The sequence below is a fragment of the Phalaenopsis equestris genome, unplaced genomic scaffold (genome assembly GCF_001263595.1).
Source record: "Phalaenopsis equestris unplaced genomic scaffold, ASM126359v1 Scaffold000036, whole genome shotgun sequence".
In the NCBI taxonomy this organism is placed as follows: Eukaryota; Viridiplantae; Streptophyta; class Magnoliopsida; order Asparagales; family Orchidaceae; genus Phalaenopsis; species Phalaenopsis equestris.
The window spans coordinates 1,365,131-1,386,446 of record NW_018164478.1 but is presented as its reverse complement, the minus strand read 5'-3'; the positions used below and the strand labels follow the sequence as shown (position 1 = coordinate 1,386,446).

The 21,316-nt window shown below is 38.6% G+C and overlaps 1 long non-coding RNA gene across 2 annotated transcripts; it reads left to right on the top strand.

Moving 5' to 3' along the window:
* The first annotated feature begins 7,588 nt into the window (after positions 1-7,588).
* Positions 7,589-19,845, top strand: LOC110018731. 2 transcript variants are annotated; one of them, XR_002293387.1, is made up of 4 exons: positions 7,589-8,391; positions 18,788-19,066; positions 19,144-19,269; positions 19,374-19,845. It is a non-coding gene; the product is annotated as an uncharacterized LOC110018731 (long non-coding RNA). The 2 variants fall into 2 exon arrangements; XR_002293386.1 differs by lacking the exon at positions 7,589-8,391 and having other exon boundaries at positions 18,544-19,066.
* Positions 19,846-21,316: the final 1,471 nt, after the last annotated feature.

Below are 21,316 nucleotides of genomic sequence, written 5' to 3'. Positions count from 1 at the left end.
TTAAAATATTTTTACTTATATATCTGTAATCTTTTAATTATGTTTTAAGAAAATTTTTTATATAGTCATAAGGTAACATAAATAGATGTGTGTTGGCATCATCTTTTGATGTGATAAGCATAGGGTGTCCACTTGAATGACTAGAGAGTATGCTTCATGCGATCACAACCTCCCAGGGCTCAAGACATTCAAATTTTAACCTCTGACACAGGGTCAACAATGCTTTGTTGGTGTCTGGTTTTCACTAAGGCAAAGGTTGATCAACATTTTGTCCATCGGACGAACTTGACCGGACTAACGGATTTTGCTCAGCACGGTACAAGCAAATCAGGCCATGATTATGTTTACTCGTCAACAAAATATCATTCAAATGATCCCAAATTACAAAGTGAATGGCATTGATGAGTTTGGAATGTCGTTCTCGCTTAGGGTGGGCTTTCTTGGGTTCAAATGTGATGTAAGACCCCTCGAACAAGGGGGCCCAGTCCAACCGAGTCTGGCGTGACCACTGAAATTGTGGGTGTGGCCACGCCAAGTCGTCCCCTACCTGTTTGATATGGGCTTCACAGTGTGACCACACTCGATATTGACGTAGCCATGCCGACTAGATAGAGCGGGCAGCGTAATTACACATTGGGGTGTGGCCATGCCACTAGCTCGTTTGTGAAGTCTATGGGGTGGCAAGACCATGCCGTAACCATGGCGTTGCCACGCCGTTGAAGTGCATTTTGCGAGGTGGTCCCTGTTTGTCAAGCTAGATGCTCTGGCCATTGGAAATTGGCCCTGAGTCGGTCCTAGGTCTTTTTTGGCACCAGTACTCACCCGGGATGGTCCCATATGGGGTATGGGGTCATTTCTACCCCATTAACCATGGGATAAACCCATTTGCTAGGCAAACCATTGAGTGGGGGAAGATCATTTTGGAGATTTTCTTGGGAAGGAGGAGAGCCCAAAAAGTCAGTTTGCTACTGGAGAAGAGTTTTTTTAGAAGAGTTTGAGGAACTAGAAAGTTCTCCTTTCATTCTTCTTCTTTGTCTCGCACTTCTTTTTATTCTCCATCATTTTCCCCACTTCTCCTACTTCTTCTTCTTTTTGGCCACCATTTCGCTGAAGAAAATAGAGAGAAGATAAGATATCTTGCTTAAAGCCTTGTCGGAATCTCCTTTTTAAGAAGAGATACATCCTTCTTGGGATAAGGACCTTCACCGGAGTTTGTGATGTTACCGTAACCTCCTCACGAGAGAGCTTCATCGCCTTTGGAGAAGAGCCTATGCTAGAGATTAAAAACTTCGTCAGTCTCTTCTACCATTAGAAGAGCTTCTTTCCGGGCATCGTCAGATTTCAAACAATCACCGTGATTGTATAACCTCCTCAACATTCGCATTTTATTTCTTAGCCAACCCTAAGATTATATTTTACTTGGTATTGTGGGTTTGTTCGCTCACACGAGGGGAGTCAAACTGGCTAGTCGGTATTGTCTGGCTCAATCGATCGTCCGTTATCAGACTGTATGATTCGTCAAACGATACTAGTTGGCCCAGCTATACACCTTTTGATTGGTCATTATTGTGGTGTCATTGTGGGTTTGATCATTCATGCTAGATAAGTTAGCTGGCCAACACTAGTCGACAAGGTCATATGCTTATGGATTACCCAATTGTGTCGTTGAGAAAGCTCTAGGTTAGGACTTTAAATTCGTAGCCAAATCCTAAGCGAAGCAAGAACATTTTCTTGTAATCCTTAGCACCAGTGTGAACTGGCCAGAATCCCAATTTCCCACTACTGTAGCAGTATCTGATCTTTATGTGGAGAGATCAAAACATTGCACTTATAAAACATAAAAAGTTTTCTAGCTAGTATATTTTGGAAGAGGCAGAGAATCATTCCTCCGAGCAGTCAAGAGGAATTATTCATTGCTTTTGTTCACTAAAGTCGGAGGTAACTATGTCGCATATCCACATATGAAAACCCTAGATCCTATTGAAGGTCCATATAACGAGTTTGATGTGTCATCGATGTGTTTTGGATTGCATTGCTTGCATACTCATTTGTGGCATTTTGTAAACTACATCTTAATGGTGTAACCACTTCGGATTCAATCGGCCTCCCCGGCTTAATCACCCATTCTTTTGGGTTGGATTGACTGCATCAGTTTGATCATCCACTTTGGGTTTGATCTACCGCTCCTATCCGGTCGCCCGATCTTTTGGGTTCGATCGGCAGCTCCAGTTTGATCACCCGATCACTTAGGTTCGATCGACCACCCTGACACAATCAACCGATAAAATTTGGTTTGATCGGCCACCCTAGGGTGATCACTCGTTCATTGGGTTTGATCGTCCATCTCAGTTTGATTGACTCAATCAACCATTTTAGTTGATTCAACTGATCGACAACCACCAACTTGATCAAATCGATTGATCATTGCTATTGTTTCAATCAATCGGCCACCACCGACCCAATCAAATCTATTGATCATTTTAGTATGTTCAACCAACATACGTAGTTGGCCTATCAGCTCAAGCGATCATCTCAGCCATCATGATCGATTAACCTCCATTAGCTCGATCGGTCAATTGACTTCTTTGATCGACATGATCAATCAACCACAACCGACCTGATCGGTCAATTGACTTCTTTGGTCAACATGATCCATCGACCGCCACCAACCCATTCGGTTAATTGATAATCTCCATCAATATGATCAATCAATCATAACTGACTCGATCGGTCAATTGACCTCTTTGGTTGACATGATCGATCCGCCGCCATCGACCCGATCAATCGGTCAACCATCTTTGTCATCATGATTGGTCAACCACCATAGGCTCAATCGGTCGATCAACTTCTTCGGACAACATGATTGATCAGCTGCCACTGGTCCGATCAGTTTGACCGCCTCCGTTGACTCGATCGATCGACCAAATACAAACTGATTGTATCAATCAATCAATTTCAATTGAATGTTGCATTGTTGCAGGCTTTTCATTTGCTTGCATCAGCACATTCGTACCAACACCCTGGTGTTCACCTGTGAGCATGTCTTTATATGCTCATAAAGGGTATTTGTGCTTTGCTTAGACAAAAATACTTCGTTCATTTGCTTTCTTGACATTCTCACTAGTCATTGTGCACCACGTCACGTGTGCTTGCATTTGCACTCTCAAACTCTTACATGTTTTCTTGCAAGGCATCTTGTGTGCTTATGGCTTGCATGCTTGAAATATGCATTTGTGCCGATATTCTCACACACTCACTTGTGACGCTCGTATGTGCTCTTTGGGAATGGTTGGCACATCAAGCCTACCTGGTGCATAATTCTCCCTAATGGGAATTACATTGTTTCACGACCTACAACACCATTTAGGAATGTCATAGGTATTTCACATCATGTCACTTGGCGCGAGTTACATTCCCCCAGCCTCTGAACCCGCCTAGTGCATGATGTGTTCCCACCTGGGTACACAACTCTCTCCATGACCGGGTCATGCTCCTCAACCTTTGAACATGCTTGGTGCATGATTCATATTACTCATCAACCAAGATAACACCCTACACTGTCATGGACATGTTTTATTGCATAGAGTGTGTGCTTGCCTATTTGCATGGTGCATTACACATTTGTATGTGTCAGTCATTTGCCTGTGTGCTTGGCCATTATCGAGGTAAGGTTTGATCCCCATGTGGTTTCCTATACCCTAGGTAGAAAAGCACAACATCACTTGTGCAATGTGTCTTGCATACACATCTTTACACTATCAGTGTATTCGTCACTAGTATATGCCATCATATACTCGTAAAGAATATTTGTTATCTGGTGATTGCTCTTGCCTCGATGAAATGATCACATTACATTGGATCACTTTATATCTATATGTGCCTTCTCAGATTGCCTTGACAATAAATCCAGCTCATTAGTTGAGTGATATGTTGCTAGTCACAAAGCATTTATGAGTATTGCCCGTGAGGATGTCTCGACGAGCAGTGTCGGTTATGACATCGTGATTAGCACACGTGTATTGTGCTAAGTTTCCAAGGTGTCTAATAGGTACTGCTTAGGCTTTTCCTTTCTTAGAGCTTATTTTAAAAATATAAAAAAAAATTATATTTTTATTACTCAAATGCATCATATTTTAAAAATCTATTTTGAAACTATTGCGTCCTTAGCTTAGACAATACATAAGTTCAATCTTTTAAAGTTTTTTTTTATATATATATACAAGATTTTAATCTAGTGGCACCTCTTAGAATCCTTGGATCCTTAGGATGGGGTCAAGGTCGACGACCCCATCAAAATATACGCTAGCCTTTTACTCACACTCTGCACACACTTAGATGTTATGATTATGACACTATGTGCTTAGATGATATGTTAAGCTAGGACTAGGGTGCTTATGCAGTATTTTTCATGTCTACCTATTGTTCATTGGTTTGTCCCTAGCCAGACATTTTGTGTGCTTCCTTTGCGTGTCTAATAGGTGTGAGACACGTGCACTAGTATATTAGGGACATTCTTCTTGTAGGGAGTCATGTCAAACACGGAGGGACTATTATGATTTTATCTAACACAGTTTCTGCAGGTGTTATTTAATCCCCCTTTCACCAGACATGTTTCATTACGTTGCATGTTATGACTTGTATTAACCTCATTGTTTTACAGGTTGAATATTTTTTTTAGACACTATCATGTACTTTTTAGAGTCCCTAGACTCAAGTTTGCATAAGAAATAAGATACGGGCATGGGTTTTAAGGTGTCTGACGGGCGGAATCGCATAACAAGGAATAGGAGCGCTTGTTTATGGCTCTTAACTTAATTCTAAATCTCTTTGATGTATAACATTAAGACCATGCATGTACATGCAGTACCTAATCACATTTTTGCTTTTCTGAGATATAGTACCGACCCAGCTGCATCTGGCCTTTTATTCTTTATACTTGACTTGTTTATATTGCGTAGTGCAATCGACATTTCCTTTTACTTTGCTTTTAAATTGTCTGGAAATCAAGAAAAATGTAATTTAGGCCTAAAATTATAACTTTATTGTATAAAATTTTAGTAATAAAAAATTGTGATTAATTAAAATTTAGGATTAAAATATCTTAACTTTTCAAAACCTATTTTTAATTTCCTGCAAGGCCTCTAAACCAGATTTAATATAGCCTCCACATTAGGCATTTTTAACTCATTGCATCATACTTGCATGTCCTGAAGAGAAGTCCTCATGCTTTTTCAACCCGTCTGACCAGGCCTAAGATTTCTACTTAGGTGATTGTCTAGCTAGCTTAGGTTGTCAGAGGCTTTCCCAACCCAGACAGGGAATAAGTCATTTGTAAGAGCATATTGGATTTGTAGCCTTACCTCTCTTCACTTTCCACTCCAATAGCGTCCTCCTTACTTTGGTAGGTACAAGGTACAAGTTTCACCTCTACTTTCTGCATACGGAGGGTCACATGACTTCAAGTTTCATTCTCTTGACCTGGTCGGTACCAATGTCACCTTAGATGAAGCAATTCATGGATTGCTAATAAGGGGGTCTTCGGTTGGGATGGGTTGATTACCTTCACGACTAGCTAGATTTGAGGTCTTAATAGCTTGGGATGATGAATCCACGGTATTCTGACCCGACTTTCTCTACCCAATTATGACTACCCTACTTTCCTTTATTATACCCCCTTTGAGCCCCACTGCTGCTTTGATGCTTCGTCGATGTCTTCTTGTAGGCACCAATTGTGGATATACCACCACCCATTTGGAATACGGTGATTCACCCTCTACACTTATGGCACAGTTAAGATGGAAAACATAATGCGGACTCCATGAGGTGATCTGGTTATTTCACAGGCCTCAACTGTCGATGGGTCACCATTCGTGTGGGATCGTTAGAGACTCGCTCTCTGCCTGTATGACTTAGCGTGGGCTTTGAAAACATCAAAATGCTTCTATGAGATGACCATTTTTTGACACGCTCTACTTTTTGTCACTTGAATGTAAGTAGGAGTCTTTTTATCGAAAGTATTCTTAGGCATCCTCAAGATGAAATTAACCAAATACATACATCCCTTTAGGAGTGCTCTTGAACCCAGGACAAATACACAAACTTGGTTCTCTGGTTAGTTAGACAAATTATGTAGGTATTCTCTTATGGATATTCGGTTCTAAGTGTCTCGATCCGATCTTGTTTGACATACACTCTTAACTTATCACTCGAGATTTATGTCACATAAGCTCTTTATGATACTTTTTAAATTTGTCTGCATAGTTCTTGTCTTATTTCCCTCTTTTCCAATCCATCCTCTTCTCTAAATTGTTCCGACGGTTCAAGTAAGAGGTCGCTTTGGGAAAGGAAATCTCAAGACTACGACGACTCAGAAATTAAAAAGAAGCAAAAATAATAATATGAACACTTTTTCTTACACAATAACTTCAATAAGAACTTAGGATCGTCAATAAAAATATTATGTAACTTACTTATGGATCATTTCAGGATTACACCGGTACATAGCTTGAAATTTTATGTAATTCAAGATAAATCTTAAATTTCTATGAACAAACTTCACCTAAACTTCCATAGATATTTTAATTCATCTTCCCAGAAGGCTTAGGCGAGGAGTTTCCTTTACCATATCATCCATACACAACATACAAAACGTCAAATCATCATACATGATAGACATTTTTCTGAGTTTGCATAAAAACTAGAGTTCATAGATGCGGTAAACCGTCCATATACAGGCTCGAAAACATGATTATACGACATATTATCAATGCTTTTCCTTAAACGATTACCCCAATAAAGACATGGTGTCGTAAATTACAAAATATTGTGCAGTTCAATGATAGTTAACTTTGGGATTACATCAATACTCATCATTGCATTTTATGTAATTCATGATAAAGCATAACTTTCTAAGAACTTCTCATGAAATTCCAAAAATCTTTCAGGAAGACTTATTAAATATTCAAGGATTATGCTTCAACAGACCACCCGTACACAGCATATAAAACGTCAATTTATTAAATATTCAAAATAGGTTTTCTCAAAAAGATTATTCTAATACATCCATATCGGCGCATAACAGGAAAGTTAGTGAATTAAATCGATGGATTAAATAAGCATTCTATCAGGATACAACATTGAATTTTAAAAAATTCATGATTCAATTAACTATTCTATAAACAAAGCTAACATAAATTTGTATAAAAGTTATAGTTATTACTTATGGGAAACTGAATCATGCTTTTTGAATCTGTGTTGATATCGATTTTTGATGTCGCATGTGTGAGATTTCCACCTAAGAGCACCGAGGCCATGCTTCATACATATGTTGTTTTTCGTAGCTCGAGATATCTGTTTGAGACCTTTCAACACATATTGAGGGCACACATCTAGTGTCATTCAGCTAGACTATGACTTTCGATTGGGTGAATGTCGATCGACACTTTGCAGATTGGATGACTCCGATCGGATCGACGAATATAATTAGTCACACCGCGCACAAAATTAGCTTGAATTGGCTATTCTCATTGCACGCCCTAGCCTCTCGCGATAGTTGCCGAAACTCACATTACCTCGCGGCTGTGTCATCAACAGTTTCCCTCTTTAACGGTCCTCGGTCGGTGTTGCATGCCAATTCTCGGTTCCAAAGAGATCGCGTCGTCCTTACCTTGTTTCTTCGTGACCTCTCCTTCGGCTTAAGCTCCCTAGCACCCCCAACTTTACCGTCGGCGGTGACCGGCCTTTGCATGATCAACTCACACCGGTGAGCCCATCAGTGACCTCCTTTCCTCGCCAAGATTGTGTGCCCTATCTAGCTCTTCACGCCTCTGTTGGTGATTCCGCTCGAGCCTGCGCCTCATCGTGTCGAATGCCAGTGGTTCTTACCTCCCTCCTCTCCCCGGCGACCCTAAACACCGATAAGTCTTTCCTCACGCTAGCTAACCACTGGCCTTGCCTCCTCTCTTCGATTGAAACCCTCGTTGCAGCCCTTCTCTTGATTATTTCATGCGACCTCTCCCCGGTCTCATCGACTTCCCGCCGGTGAATTCCCCACCGTTAGTCTCTCCCGTTGGCAGCCCTGCTCAAGTGGTTATCCCTTATAGTGAAGTCTCTCATCCCCTATCTCTTGAGATTCCCTAGGGGTAACCTCCTCGTGGCTGAAATCCTTCGCACCGGCAATTCTCGCAGATCTCCCTCTCGATGTCGACAACCCCTCGTAAAATAGCTCCTCACGAGATCTCTCTAGCTCATGTGAAACCGAGCTTAGGGCAAGCAAATCTGACCTTGCCTCCATCTCCCATTGATGGAGCTCAGACCAATGGCGGGGCAACAATCATGTTACGGTGATAGCATTGTGGCGTATTGAAACCCCATTCTGCCCCTTCCACAGCGGTATGTGTTGGTCTCATTTTCTTTTGTTGTGATATTTATTTTGGGTACTTGCATATCTCTCCTTTTGCACTCACTTGATACGTCGGCGCGTGGGCTTATCTCTTAGAGCTTCTTCCTACGTGAGTACTTACATTTGCTACCGTCACGATGGTGAGATTTTCTAACTCTTAGCCAACTCTAGGATCAGTCCAGTCTAGGCACGTGGGTCTGATCACCCACGCGGGGTGGATGTGCCAACCGACACTTGTCGGCATGGCTGCATCGCCTATGTGATGCATCGTTGCTTTCCCTAGAGAAAGCTCTAGGTTAGAAATCTCGTGTATTGACCATTCCTATGTGGAGCCGAGTGATTCCCTATTGTGAACCCTAGGTCTTAATCCCGTTGGGTTGAAATCTCAATTTCCCATAGATTTGGCGCTCTCAACCTCCCTTGGAGAGGTTGGTTGAGTTAACACTTAGAAGATGGAAAAAGCTTTGTAGTCAATCTGTTATACGAGATCGCAAACATTCATATAATGGAAAAAGCTTTGTAGCTAGTCTGCCTTACGAAGAGTAGAGGGTTTCCCATATGAGAAATAGGGGGAAGCCCTCCACATTGTCACGCCAAAGCTGGAGGCGGTTATGCCACAAATCCAAGGGCGTCAAGCTTAGGTGCCAACGTGAGGTCGTTAGGATGAGTTTGATGCGTCGTTGAATGTGTTAGGTTTCATTACATGTGCATGTCCATCTTGTTGCATTTTTATATGTGATCATATGTTGCATATCATATGTGTGAATATGTGAGCACTTCAGGTTGATTGACTGTCCTAGGCCGATCCCTTATCCTCCGTTGGGTTCGATCGATCATCTCGGGCTGATCAACCTATATTTTGGGTTTAAACGACCACTACATGTTGGTCACCCATTTTGGGTTCAATCGGCTTTTGGGATCGATCAACCGTTAAGTGTCAATCGCCCATTTTGGGTTTGATCGGCTGTCTCAGGTCGATCATCTTATGATTTGGTTTTGATTGACTAATATCTTTCAATCACCCATCTTGGGTTCGATTGGTCATCCCAAGACAATCACCCGTCCTTTTGGGTCGAATCGATTACTCTGGATCAATTCACCTGCTTCTTCGATCCGACTGGCCACTAAGACCCAGTCAACCAACCACCCGTTGCCCTACAGAATGCCCACCTCCGGGTCACTACCTCCATGACACACCATTTCATTCGGGCTGCTTTCGCCACACCATGCCCATCTTCGAGTCATTGTTTTCTCGGTATACCCTTTCATTTCGGTTGTTAGCTTCATGACATGTCCGTCCTTTTTAAGTCAATGCCTCTATGACATACTCACCCTCACCACTTTGGTGCGCTCTTGTCATATGATTGTTGTGTATCCTGTATGTTTGCATGTGTGCTTGGTGAGTGCCTCTCGGGTAAGGTGTGAATACTTATTATAGGTATCCTTTTACTCGATGTAAACTCACTTGTAGCCGGTGTCTGCTAGTCGCATAACACCCCATGTCCTCAGGTAAGTGTAATTCCTTTTCGTATGTATCTTGTTTTATCAGTACATCCCATTTTTGTGTGTAATATTGCATGTAGCATACTTGTGCTTATTTGCATGATGTGTGTTCGTCTTTTTGAGTGCCTGTTGTGATTGTTTCATACTTCGGTGTGGCGCCTCTTGCATGTTTATGTGCTTGCTCATCTACCTCAATGGTTGTCCTACTCATTAAGAGAGTGGCACGTTTATTGGTTGTGATACTCAAACGAGTGCTACCCTTGAGGACACTTTCACAAACAATGCGAGTTTCTGTATCACGAGCAAGAGCAAGAAACATGTATGATTGTGCGAAGGATCAAAGGGTTCTAACGCGCGTCATATGCATCATGAACTCGCATTATTGGTCTATTATTTTAAAAGTATAAAAAATAGATATTTTTACTATTATAAGTATTATCCGCTTACTTTTAAAGTTATATGTGAGGCTACTTATTTTAAAATGTCACAAACTCTCCTGTGACGTGTTTTAGATTCATTGGATCTTTAGGATGGAGCCGCGACCCTGTCAAAGTCATACGTAGCTGGAGACTTTACCCTATGCACTTAGGTGCTAGGTTAGAACACTTTTTATTAGATGATGTGCTAATCTAGGGTCCATGTTGTTAGGTAAACCTTTTGATTACTGACTATTATTCTTTGTTACATTGGTTTTCCTAGCTAGACATCGTTCTTGCTTTGTGCTTTTTGTGTGCTCGCATGTCTGATATACATGGTGGTATAGTAGGACATTCTTCTGCAAGATGTCATGCCTATACATATGCACACACACACACATAGGTACAATAAAAGGAGGAATTTGTAAGGTTTTCTAACCCTTTGCTTGCAGGTGTCATTAGCTCCCCTAATTATAAGACACAACCTATTTCACGTTGCATGTCTTTCACCGTTAGCACTTGTTTTCATGTAGGTCGAGTCATTTTTTTTACTTTTCCTATGTACCTTTTTGAGTCTATGAGAGTCCTACAGAAGAAATAAGATATAACCACGAGGTTCGAAGTTTGGGTGGGAAATACATGGAGGGGATCAGGAGTTGATGCTCGTGTCTCGTATCTTAATCCTACATTTGATATTGATGTATTGAATTAGGCATGTGCATGGAGCCCATTCGCCTTTTTTTTGGATAAGTTGTCAATCCAACGACACCATCCTTTCTTATTTATTTGATTTGGCTTATTTTCTTACCTTATTACGTGTCTGCATGCTTGGATATTTTTCTTATTTATAAATGTGGTTGTGTCAGGGAATTACGATTCAATGTAGGCTCTTTTTTTCCCGCATGGCCTTCGGGCTGTATTTTAAAAGGGTTGCTTGCATGATTATCTCCCAGTCATAATTAATACGGTCTCCATATTATTTAAAGACTTCTAAATAATTGCATTCATATTTGCATGTCCCGAGGAGAAGCCCCCGTACTTCTCAAACACGACAGACCCATCATACTTTTTTTATATATAAATGGTTGTGTAGTGCGCCTAGGGTGATAGAAGGTTCCCCAACCCAGACAGGGTACAAGTCATTTTTTTAGACTATTTCCACCTTTGTAGCTAAATCTCCACTTCTCTTCCTTTCATGAGACATCCTTGTCTTTTTGGCAGGTGTAAGTCCCACCTCTTGAGGCTCCAACTCATAGTCATAGGATTAAATTTCATTCATTTGATCTTAGAGTTATCGAAGTCCTCGTGGACGACGAAATTCACGGATTGTTGACTGATGATCTCAAGATGTGTTGGGTCGACTACCTTCATGACTGAAAAGAATTAGATTTCTAGTGGCTTGGGATCTGTGGTACCCAGACCCAACTACCTATACCTTCTAGGATCATTCTATCTTCATTTTGTTGAGCCCCTTGAGCCCTTTCTCTCTTTGACTTCATCGATATCATCTTGATGGTCCGATGCTGATGAGTTGCCGCCCGTTTGAAATACGACGATTTGTAATCTACCCTTATGGCCCAGATGTGTTTTGATGTATTGGGATTCCCCGTTAAGATGATTTTGGTTATTCTGTGGGCTCTGTATGTCGATGAGCCGCTACCCACTTTGGATATGAGAGACTCATTCTCTGCCTGATGGCTTAGCATAAGCTTTTAAGCATCGAGGTTTTCTCATACAGACTAACCTTCCTTTGATGATCTATTGCCCTAGGTTCATGATAATCTAAGCGAACCTCCTTTTATCAAGTGTATTCTTAGTAATACCCTAAGAAGTAATTAACCAATAGGAACATCTTCCTCTGAGAGTTCTCTTGACCCCCATAACAGGTACGCCCGATTCTTTATGTTATGGGTAGTCTACGTAGAAACTTCTTTTGCTAATATTGGTTCAAGGGCTTCCGCCTGATATTGTTTGGGCAGACATAATTGACATATCTTTACGAGGTTTATTGCACGTAGACTCTCCACGTTTGACTTTTTTTCTTTTTTATCACTTCGTCGTATGTCTCTTCTTATTCAGTTTTTCTTCTCTTTGAATCACTGATCTGATTCGGGAGGGAGATTTATTCAAATAAGGGAAGTATACGACGATCGACAAGCCGACGACTCCTTTTAAAACAAAAAATGAGAAAAAAAGGAAGCAAAAACAATTAGTTAACCATACATACACAACATTTAGATCATGATTTTTTGACATATTATCAACACTTCTATGAAGACGGTGACCCTAATACAAACGTAGAAATTACAATAGTAAATGGTATACATATCATCCATTGAGCATATGCTCCTTGATTATTTCAGTGCCAATAAACATAATGAGTAAGCAAACTCAGCCCTGAAAAGATTCATTCTTTCTTCCCAATCTCTATGGTCAACCCAATTAACTTGTTCTCTGCAAATGACTGATTCCATATATTTGCACACAAACATTCCGCAGTCGTATTTGTTTGTTTGTGTAGGTAGACTTTCAACTTCATGAATTTCCCAAGTTTTAATATTCCACTTGAAAGCCCCAGGAAAATCTTTAACAAGTTGTTTTATCTGCATAAACAATAAAAAAAATTAATTCACAAACTAAATTATGAAAGCAATTATCAATTTACTTCATCTCTAATTATAATGTCATTACAATCTTATAGCAAATATCCATATGTGCTGCATTTGGAAGCGAATCGTATAGATGCCAATTTTTTTTCTTTAAATCTCCCACTAGAAGAGTCCAATGTTGTCTCTCTGCTATAGGAATTATAATAATTTCAGCATTATCAACACTTCTTCTAGAAATATGGCTAGCATACATCAAGCTTTCTTCTATGTAGCCTAACTCTGAATAGCCCTGCAGAGTGAAAACATGTTATTATTAGATTTATACTAATAATTTTTTAATTCATTATCAATATTGCAAAGAAACATAATTTTTTTTTTATCTCACCCAATATAATGATGATATGAACAAGAATTGTTTGTATAAATCTGGACATAGCTTTTGCTTCTCTGCCAACAAATAAGCAAAGCTATCGATATGATCATCTGAAAGGTATTGATTGTTCAGAAGATTATCAATACTTCCTCTTGGCATTGTGATATTCCCAAAACTAAACACAACATCATCACTGCAAAGTTAACAACATCAGTAACTACACATATGAGTTCTAATTGTTTACTGAATACTAACCTATCTGTGAATCGTGCATAAAATTGGTCAATCAACTCAGCCATGTGTCTTGTCAGGGCACCTCTAGCTGGAAATTCAACAACTGGCAGTGTTGATTGAGGCTTCATATTAAATAAATAAAAAAATTATTTAGGAATAAGTACAATTCTAAGAGTCGAGAAATTTCAATGATTACATTTAATGCATACCCTGTCATCATCAGGTTGAACACGTTCAGACAGTGCTTCTATCATTACTGGTTTTGGTTTTGTGATTTCAACATTTTCATCTGCCCCAACATCATGTTCAATATAATGTTCCCCAATGATCTATACAAAAAGTAAACATTAAAGCATAATTTAAGAAATTACATTATTGCAAATTGTATGCTCATAAAAGTTAAAGGAGAAAATTGAGGAAATACTTTATGCTTTGCCCCAAGGCCATGCTTCGACTCACAAACACGTGCCCTGGCTACATCACTAACATCTGTTTCTTTCTTTATTCTTATATTATTTCTCGTGGAACCCGACGTCAATTCATGATTGGAGTCCATACGTATAGTAACGTCCGAACTCCACACGTAATATTTTCTCCTAAAAATTAGCCATTAACTATTGGGATTGTTTGGTCACCGGACCACTATCAAGAACCCTGTGAGAGATCAATTGAAATCATACAATTTCCCTTCTTTAAATATCACAATTTATTAGACCGTTGAGTTTGCCAGTCTTGTATATCAATGTCATTCTTATATACCACCGAGAGTTTAGTCCTCTTCACTTATCATGGCAACTGCACAATGCAATTATCATAATTTAAATATTGCAATTAATTTGAGGGAGTTGGGATTGTCCAGTGAACATTTTAAAGTAAATAAATAAAGTTCATAATAAGTGCATGTAATCTTCACAAATATAATGTGATGAGAGATCAACGCATGCAGCTAAAGTTGATATAGAAATATTTAGAATTAAAGTTCCCAAATTGAACGAATATGATATGCAATATTTAGAATTAAAGTCCAGCAAACATATTAAAGTAAATAAATAAATCTCAATAAGTATAAATAATAAAAAAAAGTCAATAATAAATCATGTGAAATAATAATAAAAAAATGAATTTTTCAAAATAAGAAAAGTTAAGTCTCACACTAATAATTAAGATGACTTCCTATAGAAATAGGTGGTTTAACATAAAAGCAAAATATTTTTTATAAATCGGAATTAATAGATTTTACCAAAGAAGGTGTGAATAAAAAGTGTTAGAGAAGTAATTCATACACTCTATAATTGTTTAGAAAATGGCGACTAGAGATTATAAAAGCTAAGAATGAAAGGAAAAGCCCTTTTTAGTAGATATACTTAATGAAAATAAATCCATTGATGGTGGCTTGAAATCACGGGGGGGGGGGGGGGGGGGGGGGGGGGGGGGGGGGATCAAGCACAAAAAGTTGACACTATTGGAGATGTTGATAATAGCATCAGATATTTGTGTCTGATTTTTCTTACGCACATTTTTGCTTCTGATTTTGCAGGCATGAAACGGTAAAAAATAGCTTTCGATATCTAAGGTGGAGTTTGCTTTGGATTTGACTCTAATAATGAGACGCAAAAGACATTTTAATTACGACGAAACCTACAACGATACTTGTGACGTATTTGCATAAAGTAAAACAACGCAAAAACTTTACTTAAAAATGTCGAACTATATCAAACACAAATGATGAGAAGTCTGACACAAAAGAACTAAAATATCCATCCCGCACCATTCATTTTATTTTCTTCTTCGCGCCCCCGAAACCCTTGCACCCTGTCCCTCTCACACTCCCAAAATCCTCACTCTCCGTCCCTCTCTTCTCTGTTGAGACCCTTGCCATTGCCCTCACCCTCGCCGTTGCCATCGCCCCTCTCGTTTCCGGTTCCCTGACCAAGCCTTCAGGATACAACTGTCATTAGAGCTAGTTGAGAAGGCACAAAACAGAGAACACTGGAACACCCAGATTCTTCATCCTTGTGCTCTGCTCATATCAGGAAACATCAAGGAAGTTAAATCTATTTGCGCCATTTTTTTCATTTTAGAATTTGGTATGTATGTAAGAATTGAAGTTTAGGTGTTAGCTATGTATATACATAAGTATTGAGTGGTATGTATGAGAATCTAGATGGAGATGTTATTAGTAGAATTCAATTTGGTTGGTTGAAGTAGTGGAGGAATGCATTGTATCTATTGTTCAAAGTAATGGTGATATATGTGGGGATGTTATTTTAGAATTCACGTTGATTGGTTGAAGTGGAAGAATTCATTTGGTATATTTTTCAAAGTTATGGTGATATGATGTTATTTGTATTGAATTCGCATTGGTTGGTTTAAGTGGAGGACTACATCGGGTCTATTGTTCAGAGTGATGGTGATATATATGGGGATGTTATTAGTAGAATTCAAGTTGGTTGGTTTAAGTGAAGGAATGCATCAGGTTCATTGTTCATAGTGATGGTGATATAGATGGGAATGTTATTAGTAGAATTCAAGTTGGTTAGTTGAAGTGGAGGAATGCATCGGGTCTATTGTGTTATATAAAAGTACCGCTAAGACTACAAGAAAAATTTTATATGACGGTGCTAAGACATGCAATGCTCTATGACATAGAATGTTGGTCTTTTAATAAGAATCATAAAAAAAAAAAGTTAATTGTTGCAAAGATGATAATGCTTAGGTGGATGTATGATTGGCTTGAAACATAGAGACAAAATGATAAATGGATATGTATGTGATAGGGTTGTCGTAGATCGAGTGGCAGACAAGATTAGATAGAGATTTCTTAGAAATGGTTTGGTAACATTAAATGTCAAACCAACTTATGAGCCTTGGGAATCCGAGATCTACTTGACTAAATAGTGTCGGCTTCACCATATGAAGTGTGCTACTTCAAAGAGGTTCCTATGGTAATTTTCTTCGAACCATTAAGCATACTCATCCACTGTACATATTGATCAGTAGTGACTAATTTTTATTTTATATAATAGTTGTACTAATCTGTATATCTACATCTATGCTGCAAATGGATATTCATAATTTGAGAGCTTGGATGTATAAAAAATTATTTGTCCGATAAAAATGACTCACTGATGAGTTCTTAAATGGTATTAAAGAATGTGTGCATGTGGCATCAAAGCTGACCATTTATTATTCAGAGGGTGAACTCTGTTGTCCTTTTGTAAAGCACAAAAATTAAGCGCATCTGCAACCCGAAGAAGTTAAGTTGGATCTTTACCGCAAGAGATTCAAACCAAATTATTGGTACTTGATTGGACATGGTGAGCAAGAACAAAAATTTAAGTACGATCAAGTCGGTGCCTCAACAAGTTATGACCCTCTAGCAGATGAATATGATCGTGACACATACAAAGAAATGGTTCATAAGGCTCGCATAGCTCATTTTGTTGAGAGTGTTCCACATGAAAGTGAAACACCGAACAATAAATCACAACAATTCTAAAACTTACTCAATGTTGCGCGAAAAACTTATGGGATGGTTGCACTACACATATGGAGTTATAAGCCGCACTGAGAATGTTGAGCGTCAAATCTAATTTTTACATGGCCAGAGAAGCATTCAATCAAGTAGCAATATTATTGAAAGAGATAAACCCTACTGGAAATTTAGTACCAAATGACTTGTACATAACAAAAAAGTTAGTATCAAAGTTAGGGTTATGATCTGAGAAGTTTGATTGTTGTGTTAATGACTACATAATATATTATAAGGTCGATGCAGTTGAGATGACATACCAATTTTGTGGTGTTGATAGATTTAGATAAAGAGGGTGAAAGAGAAAAAATAAAAAAATATTCCATACAAAATTCTCTTTTACTACACACATTGTATACTTGTTCAATTGCCAATGGTTCAAAGTTATTCTGAATCGATGAACACAAACACTTATCCCTAATGATATCATCAAAGTCAAAGTGAGTAGATGATATGCAAAGTTTGAACCATTTGTTTTAGCACTCAAAGCTACCCAAGTCTATTATCTTTGATACCCTAGAAGAGCAATGAATAAAGTTGATTGGGTTGTGCTCACAAAAAATAAACCAAGAAAAATAATTGAGCTGCAAAGTATTAGAGTGCCCATTCATTAAGAGGAAAGCATGTCAGATTTTCACATTTAGGTCGATACAAACGATAAAATGTATGCGGTAGAGGATACCATGAGGATTTTTTAATAGATTCCTAATGAGAATAATGATGAGACTGTAGAAGAAATTTTAAGTTTGTCTACGACGACGAGTTCATCTAATGAATTTTAATAACAATGATATGTAATTTTGGATGAGTGGTTACTTTTACATTACTTTTTAGTTTTAGTTGTTTTTAGACATAGTTGTGACATTTATCTTACTTTAATTTTGTACATTCTCATGTTTACTTTTGCTATTTATATCTTACTTTACCTTTTTTTGTTTTAGGCATATTTAATACATGTTTAATGTTTTGCACCTTCATGTGTTTACTCTTTATTTATGCTCATTATTATTTTAGTTGTTAGTACTGATTTTTTTAATGTCTTTGTCTTATTATAGATAATCACAAGTGTTGCAGGTGGTCGGCCACCTGAGAGACTCCGTGTTCTAGGGACCTTAGAGACCACCTATCGGAGCAGAAAGAAGGGGTCATTCTCTTCTACTACTGCTTCAACACCTCCTCCCTCACCTACTAGTGCCACACCTTATGCACCACCTACTTCCTCATCTGATGTTGTTGCACCTACTCCCCCACCTACTGTGCCACCTGTTACTACCACACCTTCTGCGCTACCTACTGCGGCACCTGCTGCGACACCCCCACTAATTGTAGCCCGACCTACTACAGCTACACCTTCTTCTGTACCACCTATTGCTCAAGCTCTAACCACACCTTATGAGTCTGACCTCTTGACTTCTACCCTGGTGAGGTTACATTTACTGTTGGAGGGAGACTCATCAGTTATTTTTAACATTAGATTATATTCGTTCTTCATTTTATTTATTTTCTTGTAACTATTTTTTCTTAAGAAAATTCATTTCCCATAAGATGCTCGTGACCCGCATCACAGAGATAATCCAGAGTAGATATGATCGGTCATATCTCCTTTGGAAGCAGATCTTTGCTGGAGTTTGATGTAGGATCATGTAATTTGAATCAGAATTGCAAATTCAATTTATTATGTTTTATTAACACACATGAATTATTTCTTTACGTTGCAAGGTCTTTCACATAGCAGCTAGAGCCCCACCACTAGATCCATCGAACCTTCGAGATTCGAGGCAACAACTTGGGGGCATATTCACCACAACTTACCGAAAGGACGAGCAGCCCTTATGGATTGGTGAGGAGCTCTAGGGTTAATTGACCACAGCATGAGGCTCTTCTAATTATGAGAGGAAGTGGTAGATGAACAGGGTGAATTGGGCTATAGAGTGAGCCAAGAGAGTTGCGCTCAATATTGGAGGATCATTCACCAATACAGAATACTACAGAAAACTAGTAAGATTTTTTAGATTATTTAAAAATTCAATGTTTGATGTAATTATGTGGTGCTAACCAATCTCCTACGCTACAAGTGTCAATCTCCTACACTACAAGGGCCAGGAGTTAAGTTTTGAGCCCTTCGTTGCAGAGCTGCATGTTCGAACCCATCAGTGCACAAAGTCGCAAAAGTGGGCTCCGAGCACTCCCAGCAGTTGAATGTAAGTAAAAAAAAATTCCTTAAAATTTTATTTCTACTCTTGTGATTTAAAGTGGCAATTAAACATTGGTTTTAAGTATGTATGAAAAGTTTGAGTGGTTTCAGGAGAGGTGCTTGGCCTCTCTGCCCCATACTTCCACCAATAACACTGTGCGGTTCGAGTTCGAGTTGCGGACTCAGGCGGCGGGAAAGAAGAGGAGGAGGGTCTATTGCCTCAGTGTGAAGGGCATAACCCTCGAGGCCAAGATCTATCATGTTTCAATCATGTTTCTGAGCTCGTCATAACCAGACCAAGATACTCTTGCCAAACAAGTTGCTGTCATGAATGAAGAGCTTCGCCATTTGCATGAACAGATGTTACAAGGCCAACATAGGGTTGAGGATTCCATAACATGCATTATCTATAGTTTAGCAAATCGTCGAGGCAAGCTATTGATAGCGTTAGTAGGGGGAGGACGAGGATGAAGAGGAGGAGGAGGGAGATGAGAAGTAGGGGTTTTTTTTTTGTTCTCTTTTATTTTTCAGGATTGCTTTGAACTTATGTGATGGATTTTTTTGACGAATTCTATTGTTGATATTTGATGCATTATTTTTTGTGTGTAGGTTGTACAGATGTAATCATTCTTTTTTTTTTTGTGTAGTTGGTTTGCGTCTTATCTGCGTTGAATACCCTGACACACAATCGTCAATCATTTTCCGTTATTCTATGATATTATTTGTGACAAATTCGACGGTAAACCGATGCATAAATTTAAAGTCCGATTTTGTAGACACAACTTCAAATGCATGTGCAGCCTCAATAATAACTGATGCTAATGAGATGCAAATACGACCCAAATAAATTATGGCGAATATTTTGGATGCCATTAAGTCGAAAGTTACATTATCGACCCCAATTCACATGCGAAAAAAACACACATGAAACATACACAAATTCGACGATAACCCTCAATTAATGTCGGATTTGCCTTCGTTTTACATCTGATATATCCATCGCAAATTTGCTCAATTTCAATAGTGTGACTGTGACAAATGTTGGTTGTGTTTCGTGAGGCGATGTAGGGTTACTACGAAGTGAGTCTGCACTAGGGCAAAGGACTGTAATTTCTAACTTCAATAGTAAGAGAGGGTGGGAGAGAGAGAGATGGTGCATTCAAGAGATCCAAATTCCCAGATGATATAGTGAGATATAAGGAGGGTTATCAACAATGCTTGATTTCAAGCCAGAATAAAGAGAGATATGAGGTGAGAAGGACTGGATCAAGAACTTGAGATTGAGATTTAGAAGGAGAGGAAACTTGGAGTATCTTTGTTTTCCTCCTTCCTAATCAAAACTAACTACATCTTAGCACTAAAACTTTATCTTTATTAGTCTATGCATATTTTTATGCGACTAGAAATTAAGTTACAATCATGATCAATTAAGAATCTGAGGATTCTTTTTGAAGCAAGAAAGGTGGCCTTATGAGTGGGTGAATCTTAAAAATTTTATGAATTATTAATAGATTTCATGAAAATATTATAAGAATTCAAAATATATTTTAATAGCTATTTTTGTGCCACATTGCTAGTAGTTGAAATATGTCAAAACTATTATTCTTATATTATTATATGAATTAACTTATTTGTTTCTTTGACAAAATCTTCACATTTTAAGTCATACATGTTAAGAGAATATCTCACGACTCATTTATACAACAATGGTGCATTATAATGTCACATGGAGTAAAAGAAAATTATTAGGTAAAATCAAGACCATGCCAATCTATCAAGGCTCTTCTTATTAATTTCTAAATCGATGAAAAGCCACATTCACTAAATTCATGTGATTAAGTAAGACCTCTATTTGGAGATTTATAGAAGCATGCTCCTCCTAATCATTAAATACTATGTTTGGGGGAGTGAAAAATTATAAATTGCATAATATTAGATTTTATGGTGGTGAATTAAGTACACGAACAGATACATGAACTAATATTGCATCACATTTAAATAAGCCTATATAATAAATGGTAACGACCCAAGTCGTGCCTTATATATATAATAAT